Genomic DNA, 11,167 nt, shown 5'->3' with positions numbered 1-11,167 from the left:
GTCTTTTAAAATCCGGAAACATAGAAATCCTTTGAAAACCTTTGAAAATGGAGTAAAAGCACCTGTAAAAGATATTAAAATGATCCATAAAAATTGTCAAAATCCGGTGTTATCAACTCCCCCAGACTTAGTCTTTTGTTTGTCCTCAAACAAAACAAAGGCTAAATCTCGGCGAGAGGTTTGAAAACGCAGGAACTAAACAAAATTTCAGAGACCAAATTTCTAGACCAATATCAATCAGTATGCATCAATCGGGAATAGCCTAGAAAATTCTCACTAGCAGTACAGGCATAACTAGTCCGTTAATCCGTCATGCAGAAATCTATGCACTAAGATCTAACTTCCAGTCAACTAGCTCTTAACATTCATTAAAAATCTCGGTGGTTCTCATCAAAGAAAATCTAGGCAAGGCAATCTAGGCTAGGTGTAAAGAAGGATTATTTGGGGGTATGGCTTAAAGTGTTTAATGGTTACCTGAAGATCTGGAGGATGCAGGACATAATGCAAAACCGCAAGAGAGAGTGAAGCTGTTGGTATCCACAGTTTTCAGTCACTTTCTTCTTGACATAGATTCATGGTCTTCTTCCTCAAGTTCTCTCCAAACTCCCCCAGACTTAGATTTTGGTAAATCTTTCAAAACAATAGCTCCTTAAACGAATAGTGGTTGCTCATTGCTCCATAACTTTCGACAATCTAAGACTCATTAGGCTTTTTGTTTCCCTTTCTCTTTTCACGTTTTTTTTTTTTTTTTTTTTAAAGAAAGGGAACACCTTTAGATATAGAGTCTTAGAGAGCACGAATTTACCAGTTAATATCTGTCTTGTAAAGCTTTATTATGTTTCTGATACTCTTCCTTCCCAATACCATTCAGTCTCTTTTGCGAGTGACTGAAAACTGCGTCGCTCCTCTTCTCTCCGACGTTTTTGCACATATCTGCTGATATAAACTAAAGAAAGAATGCATGAGGATTGAAAACAAAGGTTTTGGGTAAGGTATGGTACCAGATAAAGATAAACTGGTCATCTAGGACGACAAAGAGTGGTAAAAGTGATGGTAAAAGACTTCCTAGATGTGTATGTCGATGCCTGCCTAAAATCAATGATGAGAAAATTAGATATCAATATTAAGTCCAAATAAAATGAGCTAGTATATCCTGTTAGAAAGAATCTCCATGAATAGAAGTCCTCTGGTGGGAGTTCGTAGTGCAAGTACTCTAGCTACCGCCTAGTCTAGTGCTAACCACAAATGAGCTATCATGCATAGTGTAGAAGTGTGCAGGTCTAAATCATCATAGTTTTGCATCAAACATTCCTGAAAAATACTTAATGTCGAATAGGTTACATATTAAAATTTAAAAAGTACTTGAAATTTAAAAGCAAAGGCAGAAAAATAATTAGTACGGATAGACATCCTCCCCCAGACTTAAATCACACCGTCCCCAGTGTGAAAAAGTTGGTGAGAAGATGGTGAATAAAAGCAAAATAAAATAAAATAAGATAAAAGAAAATAAAATGATGATAGAACCGTGATGGTAGTGAAGTGCTGATCAATCACTCATCCTCCGAAGTGTCGTCTGCGGATAAGGCTGTCCGCGGATAGAGAATGACAAGATGCCATCTGATGCTCTAGGGTTCCTCCTCTTCGTGTGGTGGAGTGTAACGGTCGCTAAAAGCTCACGGACTAGCTCAGGATAAGTCGGAAGGTTGAGCTCCAAGTAGGGTCTCAGCATAAGTGCATCGATGTACCAGATTACATCCTCTCTGATTCCAAGCATCTCGAGTGTATGATAATCAATGCAAGGCGTGGGTTTGATGTTCAGCTTCTTGAAACGCCTTGCATAGTCCACTCTCGGGTTTGTCTCCCTCCCAATGTATCGAATCTGTGGTGGTTTGGGAGGTGCTCGTGTTTCTCTTGAGTGCTGGAGCAATCTCATCACATAGCTTCTTCTTCTCGGTCTGGCTTGGTTCAGCATGTACTCTCCCAGAGTAGCATCGTCGGGAATGTCATCGGAGCTGCCACCAGTTCGACGGCTCCTTCGGGATCTGGTTTCATCCATTTTCTTGCTGGAAAGAGAGAATTGATGGTAGAATTGAAATCAGCTTCGAAAAAGAGTGAGGTTTGAGCCAAAAATCTCTTAAAAAGCTTAAGAATTGAAAATGTGTTCTTTCTCCTAAATCTCTAAGTCTTTTGGAAGAGAAGAGAAGAAAGAGTTTTGATCCAAAAAGTTTGTTTCTTTTCTTTAAAAAGCGTTTTTGAAGCAAAAACGGAAAATTTTTGGAAATTTTTAAGTTTACGGGAACTTACCTTTTCTTGTTTGCACATTAGGAAAGTTTAAAACTTACGCAGGATCTTTTCGGGTTTTACCGGGAACATTTTGGGAAATACCGGGAATCACCAGGCAACACCGGGAAATGGCAGATATCCGCGGAATCATCTCAACGACCAACGGCCGCGGTCAGGAGACGCGCGACCGCGGTGGCTGAGGGCTCGGCCGCGGTCACATTTCCGGCGCCGCGGTCGATGCACTCTTGGCCGCGGTCAGGTCTGTTGCGACCGCGGGTCTTCCTCCTGCGGCCTATTGTCCAATCTTCTCGTCTTTGCCGGGCCGAGCAGTTAAAGACCTACCTTTTTCTTATTGGTTTTTCTAATTTTCTGATTTTTTGTGTTTTTTTTTTTGTTTTATAAAATACCTAATACTTAAAAAGAAAAAGAAAGCATAAACTCAAAAAGGGAAAAGAAAATTAAAAAAAGAGTACCTAAATGGGTTGCCTCCCATTAAGCGCTTTTGTTTTAAGTCGTTTAGCTCGACGTAAGCATGAGGAATCAGGCTGATTTGAATGGCACTCCACTTGATGTGCCTTTATCACTTCCGGTTGGTGGAGGTTTTACTTCTTCTCCTTGAAGAGAAGTCTTCTTACTTTTAATCTTCTTTCGGACTTTAATGTTGTTCAGAACCCTTTTTGTGTTTTCGATCAGCTCCTGTATTTGATCCTCACTAGTTTCTGTTGCGTCCGGTGGAATGATGATCTTGATCTTTGCAAAGGCTTTTGGCTTCTCCTTTTCTTTCTCTTTTGGCCTGTTTCCTTTACTTGGAAATTCATCTAAGATAGTACAATAGTACCTTTTTCTGTCCACATTGAGGAAAACAGCATGCCGGTTTGCGTGATCGATTATTTCTCCTACTGTAGCTAGGAATGGTCTCCCGAAAATGAGTGGCCTCTCCTTGTCTTTATCCATCTCCAGGACTTGGAAATCTGCTGGAACAATCTTATCTCCAACTAGAACTTGTAGATCATGAATCGCCCCTTCAGTATCTTTTTGAGATGAATCTCCAAAGATAACCTTAACCGTCGATGTCCTTAAGGTTTTTATGCCCAGTCTTTCGGCAAATGCCTTAGACATGATATTGACATTGGCTCCGGAATCGCACAAGCAGTCTGTTAACTTGATTCCTGAAATGAAACACTGGAAAACAAAACGTCCCGGATCATCGGCTTTGGTAAGCCTTTGAAACGGTGATCGTTCGGGTACCTTAAACGGTGGCTGCTTGGGATCGATGTCCTTGTACAGTGGTACAAAGATTGGGGTTTCTTCTTTCTTTCCATCGGTTCCAGACTCTTCTTCGGGCAATGTTGTTATGGCGTTGCAAAACTTCTTAGGGTTATCTTCAACTCTTCCTGGAAGAACTCCACTTTGCCTCTTCATAGAGTCGGCTGTTTGGGTGACTTGCACATCTAACTTCTTTACGTGCGAAGATAAAGATTCAAACTTACCATTCAGATCATTGTACATGCAGTCCACTTTCACGTTCACGTCTTTAGACGCTTTTTCGTTCGTCATAACGAGCTGTTGGATTGACTGTTCAAGTCTACCGATTTGTGAAGCTAGCTGGTTCGTCGTGACTCCCTGCTGTTGTACAAATTGATTGTTAAAATCCGTACCTTGGTAGTTATATGGCTGTCGCGGTTGATATGGTACTATTCCTCCAAAGTTTCCACCTTGAAACTTGTTTTGGAATGATTTTTGCTGAGGTGGGTAGTACTGATCTTGAGGGTTCTCCACATTTGGATTGCGGTAAGAGAGATTGTTGTAATTTGCATTCCGGAAGTTGTTGTTGAAGTTGTTGTTGGAGCGATTTTGGTATGGCACCAGTGCTCCTACGTAGTTCACATCTTCTTCTTGAAATGCTTGATTAATGTGATCGATATCACTAGGTCCTTCCTCTTCTGCGCCATTGTTGGTTTCACAAGCATGGATCGGGCGATTGTTGCTCTTCAGAAGCTGGCTCACCATGTTCTTCAACTCGGTTATCTCCTTGTTGTCTGTTCCGGCTTGCTTCATCGATCGATCATATTCAGGACAGTCATTGCTATTGGCTTGAGCCAAATTTTCGATGAGGGCTCTTCCTTGGGTTATCGTCTTTTGCCCAAAATCTCCATTGCTAGCTGTATCAAGTGAAAATTTGTATTTTGATTGCAAACCTCGGTAAAATGTGCTCAGCAGGCTTGATCCATGAAATCCATGATGAGGGCAATCACGTTCATACTCCTTAAAACGTTCCCAAGCTTCATAGAAAGATTCAGTTGGCCCTTGTTGAAAGGTTGAGATCTTCGTTCTCAAATTGTTCGACCTTGACTTAGTGTAGAAGTGGTTCAAGAAAGCAGTTCTACATTCTTCCCAATTAGTAATCGATCCTGCAGGCAAAGACTTCAACCAACGATGAGCTTTATCTGCTAATGAAAAAGGGAACAACTTACACTTTAAATAGTCAGGTGGAACTTGGTTTGTTCTCATCATGCTGCAAATTTCTTCAAAAAGCTCGATATGGTCCATTGGGTGCTCAGAAGGAACTCCATGGAACTGGTTTTGCTTCACCAATGAGATGATTTGAGGCTTGACTTCAAACTCATTCCGGTTTGGAAATGGTACTTGAATCGCAGATCGATTCTGAAAATTTTGAGTAGGTGCATCAAAGTCAGCTATGCGATAGTTCCTGGCTTGTCTTCGGTGTTGATTTGCTGGCGGAATGGGGCGGTGAATGCGTTCATTCGGCTGCATTGCTGGGTTGTCACCATCGGCTACATTGATGGGTGGATCAAGGTCTTCACGTCCTTCTCTCTCTCGGTTCTGGTGGTTTCTTGGAAGAACCTCATCCTCCTCTCCATCTTGTCGAGCATGATCACCTTCTATGTGATCATTCTCTTCGTTTTCTCCATGTTCGGACCCTTTTTGGTCCATATTTAAATTTCGATTAATAGGATCTCCAGGCTGGTCGTCGTTGGCCATTCCTTGCGTTCGTCTAAGTCTTCGAAGTTCTCTTTCGTGTCTGTCTATCTCGTCTAGAATTGGAATGTCTCCTGCAGGTCTACGCCTGGTATTCATGCAATTCAGAGAAAGACAAAAGTTAGTTCTAAATGTGTGGATTTTTGCATGACGGATTAACAGACTAGTTATGTTTGTATTTTGGTGAGAATTTTCTAGACTTGATCTGATTGATGCATTGTACATGATTAAGGTCTAGAAGTATGGTTGCTGATATTTTTGAGTTCCCTCTCATTTTTGTTGAATGATATTTTTTCAGATTTGATCTTGTTTTGTTTGATGACAAACAAAGTCTTAAGCCTGGAGAAGTTGATAACACCCGATTTTGACCATTTTTCACCATTGATTTCAAATGCTTTTTCAAAGGTTTTAATCAGTTTTAGAAATTTTATTATGATTTCCATGTATTTGTAGTTTCAAGGCTCTTTTCAGGAAATTTAGGGAACATGATGACAAAATGGAAAAAAATCCACTTTTTTAGCTCAGAGTCAGACCGTCGGAAGTTTGGTAATAAATGGAGGCATTCCCACCGTCTGATCCAGCTAAAGTTTGGAGACAATAAAGAGGAGACAACCAGATTTTCATAGCACTTTACATCACAAAGATCCAACGGTGCAATCAAAAGATACATGGAGAACAAGTTGACCCAGTTCACCAATCCTGGAAGACTCTCACCCGCGGGAAACACATGTTTTACCTGCCCTGGAAGACTCTCATCCCGGGTGGACCTTAGGACGAGCCACAAGGCCCAACATCAAAGCCCACATCGCCATTTCTCTTCAGAGAAGCCCTAAATGAGACTTGGAAGACCTTAGGACCTATAAATACATTGTTTAGCAGTCCTAAATGGGTGTGCTCCTGTAATGAGATTTTGAGCCACCTGATGCGTGCTCGTGTCAACTACGTGAGGGAACAAGTTTTACCCTTAACAAAACAAATGAAATCCGCAAGTGCACAGCTAATCAGTTGTAGTATTTAGGGATCGAATCCACAGAGATTTGTGTGCCTGGTATTCTTCTACGGTTTTTAACTTTATGTCTAGACTAAATTGGTTTTAAAGGTTGGTTGTTTTTCTTGCGAATTTAACTAAAACAAAAGAAAGCAAATAAATCTATCCTAAAAAGCAGGTAAAGAAAATCGAATGAAATGCAAATGGAATAAGTAAAATATCGAACTAAACAAAAATAAGGCAAGTAAAATATCGCATGAAAGGTAAATAAAGCAAGTAAATAATGAACTAAGGAAATTGAAATGCAGGTCTAAGAAAGCAAGTAAAAATCGATGGAATTGTAAACTATGGCTAAAAACGCTGAGCTTTTGGGAACTCTAAGGGATCATAATTGGTTTTAACATTAGTGTAGATAGATTGGGATTGACGGATAACAATATATGGGTTCTAGAGCTAGAGTACAGCGGTATGACTACGTCACTGTCGTGATCATAACCAACTGTTTCTCGCAACCCTGACCAGTAGGTTTCCACTCTGGCCCTGGAAGGGAGAGAACGCAAGAGCTGCACAAGACTCGTCAATACTCACGATCTCGCCGCAGGTAGGTTTCCACTCCTACGGAAAAATCGCATGTTTCATTCTAGGGCTGATACTTAATGAAAACTTTCGCAACACTAACTATCTAGATCAGATACTAGGTGATCAATCACGCATACATGCAATAAGAACAAGAATAAACAGAGAACAGGTCGAAATCCCAGATCTATAAACCTAGATGTCTTAATTGATTATGAGAGCCCCTTTCGGGAACCCTAAGCCCAACTCGGGATCTACTCAGACATAGCTGAGTTCGACATCATCATTGGTTTTAATAAAAGTAATGAAAAACAGTAAAGAAAAGAGATAAAGAAAGCTTCTCTATTGAAGAACTCGGACTTGAACAATCTTCTACAAAAATCTCATAAAAACGGCTAAAGGAAAAGGGTTTCTGTAAAGTATGAAAAGCTCTCCCTAAAAACGACCTAAATGACATGTATTTATAGTCTCCAATACTCCATGGTCTCTAGGGTTCCGGAATTGAGGCTGGGAATGACTTTGGGCTTCAGATAAGTGGGCTTTAAGTCGGAGGTTGAATGCCGCGGTCGGGAGTGTTGTGACCGCGGCAATTGGCTTGTTGGCCGCGGTCGGGAAGCTTCTGACCGCGGCAAATAGCTTGTTGGCCGCGGTCGCGTGAGTTGCTGGCCGACTCCGCGTGGCTCCGGGGCTAATGGAATATCTTGAGATCCAACCGTTGGAATATCTCCAAACCAAGTGCATTTGAAAGCTGGTTGATTCTTCTATAAGTTGCCCAATTTTGAAGGTGATCGGACGGTGAGAAGGTCTTCGTCTCTCCATGAGAGTTCTGACGGTCTGCATTTATCCAAAAGAGTATTTTTGTTCCATTTTGTGCCTCTTTATCCCAAATTACCTGAAAAGTCTTTTAAAATCCGGAAACATAGAAATCCTTTGAAAACCTTTGAAAATGGAGTAAAAGCACCTGTAAAAGATATTAAAATGATCCATAAAAATGGTCAAAATCCGGTGTTATCACCACCAAACTCTGTTCTTCCCCATCTCCATTGTTCTTTCTCCTTTTTATCTTATTAACTTTTCTGTTTCATTTTTTTTTCATTCTTCTATGTCTTTCATCATTCATTGCATCATGTAGATTAGTCCCAGAGAGTCAAGTTATTTGAAGATATCGACAAGCATATATATCGATTAGGATTTCTATTGTTCTAGACCATATTCTAGATCTCATCTCTTCTAAGTTGTTCATAAAGCATGAGAGTAGATTCATGACCTATTTTCTGAGCCTAGGATCGATCAGAGCCACGAGAGTGCTGTATCAGATCATCCGTACATAGCTTCAGAAGAACATAGTAGCTATAGGAGTCGAAAGCTACCTAGAAGATGTTAGCAGACGAATTCAATGTCTAATGCATGATCTTAAGTTTAGCATGATAGCGAGAGTTAATTGCTAGATTTAAGAGATTAGTTGATTAAGGTGACGACAGTTGGTTAATCATACATATGTCTATTCTAGTTCCATGCAGATTCCCAGAAACAGATGAAGATAAATCGCCCAGAAGCTAATTGGAAATGCCATCATACTTCGATTAGAGTAAACCGGAGAAGTCTAAATCGCCACCTATGAGTTTAAGAGTCTTTAGTTTGAGTCGATATGCTTTAGATGTTCTTTTAACAATTCATCCTGCATTGCATCTTATTGTTTTGTGAATATTAGATTAGGTTTAGTTTAGGATCTTAACCAAAAACCCCAAAACTTTTATTGGTTTATGACTTTGCTTACTTCCCATTTTGTTGTTTCTCGCAGATTAGACATCCTCCCTGTAGATCGACACCCTAAGTCCTACAACGTACATCTGTGCACTTGCAGACACTAGAGTTTTATAAATTTAAAACTTTTGGAAGACCAACGGACTTGTTAAAAAACAACCCTAGGTCCCCAACCCCATCAGAGCATGAGGCCTCATATTTATCTATATAAATCAGACAGAGACGGTAGAGATTGTTCCATGGAATCACTATCTTACTGGCTAAAACTTAATTTAATCAAATGGATAGTTGACAAAAAAATTTGGAATAACCTGTTTTAATAGACTAAATATAAACTTAAGCTCAACCATTTTCAAATTTTGTATGATATATATTCAAATAGAATATAACAAATTATGGTGAAAAATATTACAAGATTTTGAATAGATTTTTTACTTTGAATATATGTATTGACTCTTATTTAAAATATATAATATTTAATATTTTAATGATTATAAATTAAATACTAATATTTAATATTATGAAAAACAAAGAATTTTCATATTTTTTGAATAGTTTTAAAAGATAATTCTATTTTTTTCTATTTTAATTATTCTTTATTATTTGTAATGACATTTTATGCAATAACTTATAAAATAAATTTTATTTCTTAAAATGGCTCCTTATAATAGTATAGAGATGTTTTTTGGTATATTGTAAAATGCATGTAAATATTCATTGGATGTATAAAGACATACAAATAAATATGACAAAATAAATTGGATCGTTGGCTTTAAAAGCTCCTCTAAAATGTGGTGAATATAGTTTTGAATTCGTGAATATATATTTTAACCTTATATTTCCTGAATATAATCCAACCATATCAAAATAATCAGTATCTATAATGCACATATATTACTGAACTTTAACAAATACATAGCTAAATACTCGCCGGTAATTATTAAAAGATTGAACTTATGGTGCATTAATAGTTACACTATAATTCATTCATTCAAGAGAAGCCTCAGAACATAGTTTTTGGTGGTGCCCAAGGGGATTCTTTTCTGCTAGGTCCCATTGGTGAAACCGAAATGTTTTTAGGTAACATTCCAAAAACCAGATGTTTTGATGGTGACCACACATTTATATTGGCCTTGGTTCGAGCCGGGGGACCACGGTGATTTGTTACTAGGACCCGAAGGTGGGATGAGCTATCTTGTAACATGCGGTGGATTATCCGATCTTTTGATCAACGAATTTTCGGACGGCTTTAGATCTTCTGGTTTATTTAAGAGGTTCTTCTCGATGGCTTGAAGAACACCAGCAAAGAAGAGAACAAAGAATGTTACCACAAAAAACAAATTTGATTTTGTCATTTGAAAGTACTTTTAATACTTGTAGACATTATTTGTTGATCAGGTTTAGGTTTTATAATACTGTAAAAAAAAGTCAGAAAATCTCATCTAAAGAATAATATCTTAATAAACAAATATGATATTCATATTATTGTATTATTTGAATATTCTTGATATCAAATTTCGTTTTTATCCTTAAGAGTTATGATATAAGGAAACAATATTATATGCATAAGTTTTTGGTCAACAAAAGTTAAAGCACTTCCATTGAAAGTTTTTAAAAGTCACTAATGTTTAGGGGATTTTCAGTCCTCCTCTGGGGGGCAAGTCTCATGTAAAACAGAAAAGATGTTAGGGGCCCGGAAAACAAAATGGGGAGTGTTTTCTGAAGGCACTCCGACGCTCAAGTCAGAAAACAGCTGAAAAAAACCAAAAAATAACTGTTCAGAGAGCGAAAAGAAGTCCAAAAACTCTAAGAAGAAAGATGGGCCAAGAGGCCTGAGAAAGGTAAGATCTACTCGGGCATGGGAGTGAGAATAGGCTTTTTGCGGTGAAAAGGAGAGAAAAAGAAGAGTTTGAAGGTAACAGAGCTCCACGGTTTAAGAACTACCGTGGAGGAAAAATGAAATGAAATGACCGGAAAGTTGGTCGAACTTGTGTAGAATGTCTGAGCTCAAGAACCACAAGTATCTAGAGAGATATCGTGAAACTTGAGATGGCTAAGAGTGTGAGCCCCCTCCTCGTTGGGAAGGATAATGTATTTATAGGGAATTAGCTGACTCGGGCTAGTATACCGGGTTGGCCCATGCATTGTGGATCGGGTGGATTGGCTCATGACCCGACTTGACTGGACTCGAATCTTGTGATGGCGTCATTCCTCTGTTGGTCTCACCAACTTTTCTTGGCGTGTTCTGCCTGCAACGAGAACATCTCTTGGCGTGTCCCTTTTACTCTTAATGTACGGGTTGGGTCGGCAGTTCAGACGCGATATGGCTCTCTGCCAAACCTTTGCTTTTCTCCCTGGCTCCTGCGAAAAGTCGCTTTCACCTGACATACACAAGGAACACGCATTAAACGCCATTTTCGTGGGCTTGAGAGAGTATGGACAGTCAAATCAGACTGAGGCATATTCCTATTGTCAATTGGAGGAAAATTGGAATAGTATTCCCGCTCAAATAGGTTATTCTTACCTTGCCCGGATCCCTCGATATTGGGTCTGGGC

The 11,167-nt window shown here is 39.2% G+C and overlaps 1 non-coding gene across 1 annotated transcript; it reads left to right on the top strand.

Annotated features, from left to right (window-relative positions):
* The first annotated feature begins 4,516 nt into the window (after positions 1-4,516).
* LOC112086893 lies at positions 4,517-4,623 on the top strand. The gene has a single exon (XR_002899747.1). It is a non-coding gene; the product is annotated as a small nucleolar RNA R71 (small nucleolar RNA).
* The last annotated feature ends 6,544 nt before the right edge of the window (positions 4,624-11,167 follow it).

This window comes from Eutrema salsugineum, unplaced genomic scaffold (assembly GCF_000478725.1).
Source record: "Eutrema salsugineum unplaced genomic scaffold, Eutsalg1_0 scaffold_2, whole genome shotgun sequence".
Lineage (NCBI taxonomy): Eukaryota > Viridiplantae > Streptophyta > Magnoliopsida > Brassicales > Brassicaceae > Eutrema > Eutrema salsugineum.
The sequence above is the reverse complement of the archived record's forward strand: the minus strand, read 5'-3'. Positions and strand labels throughout refer to the sequence as shown.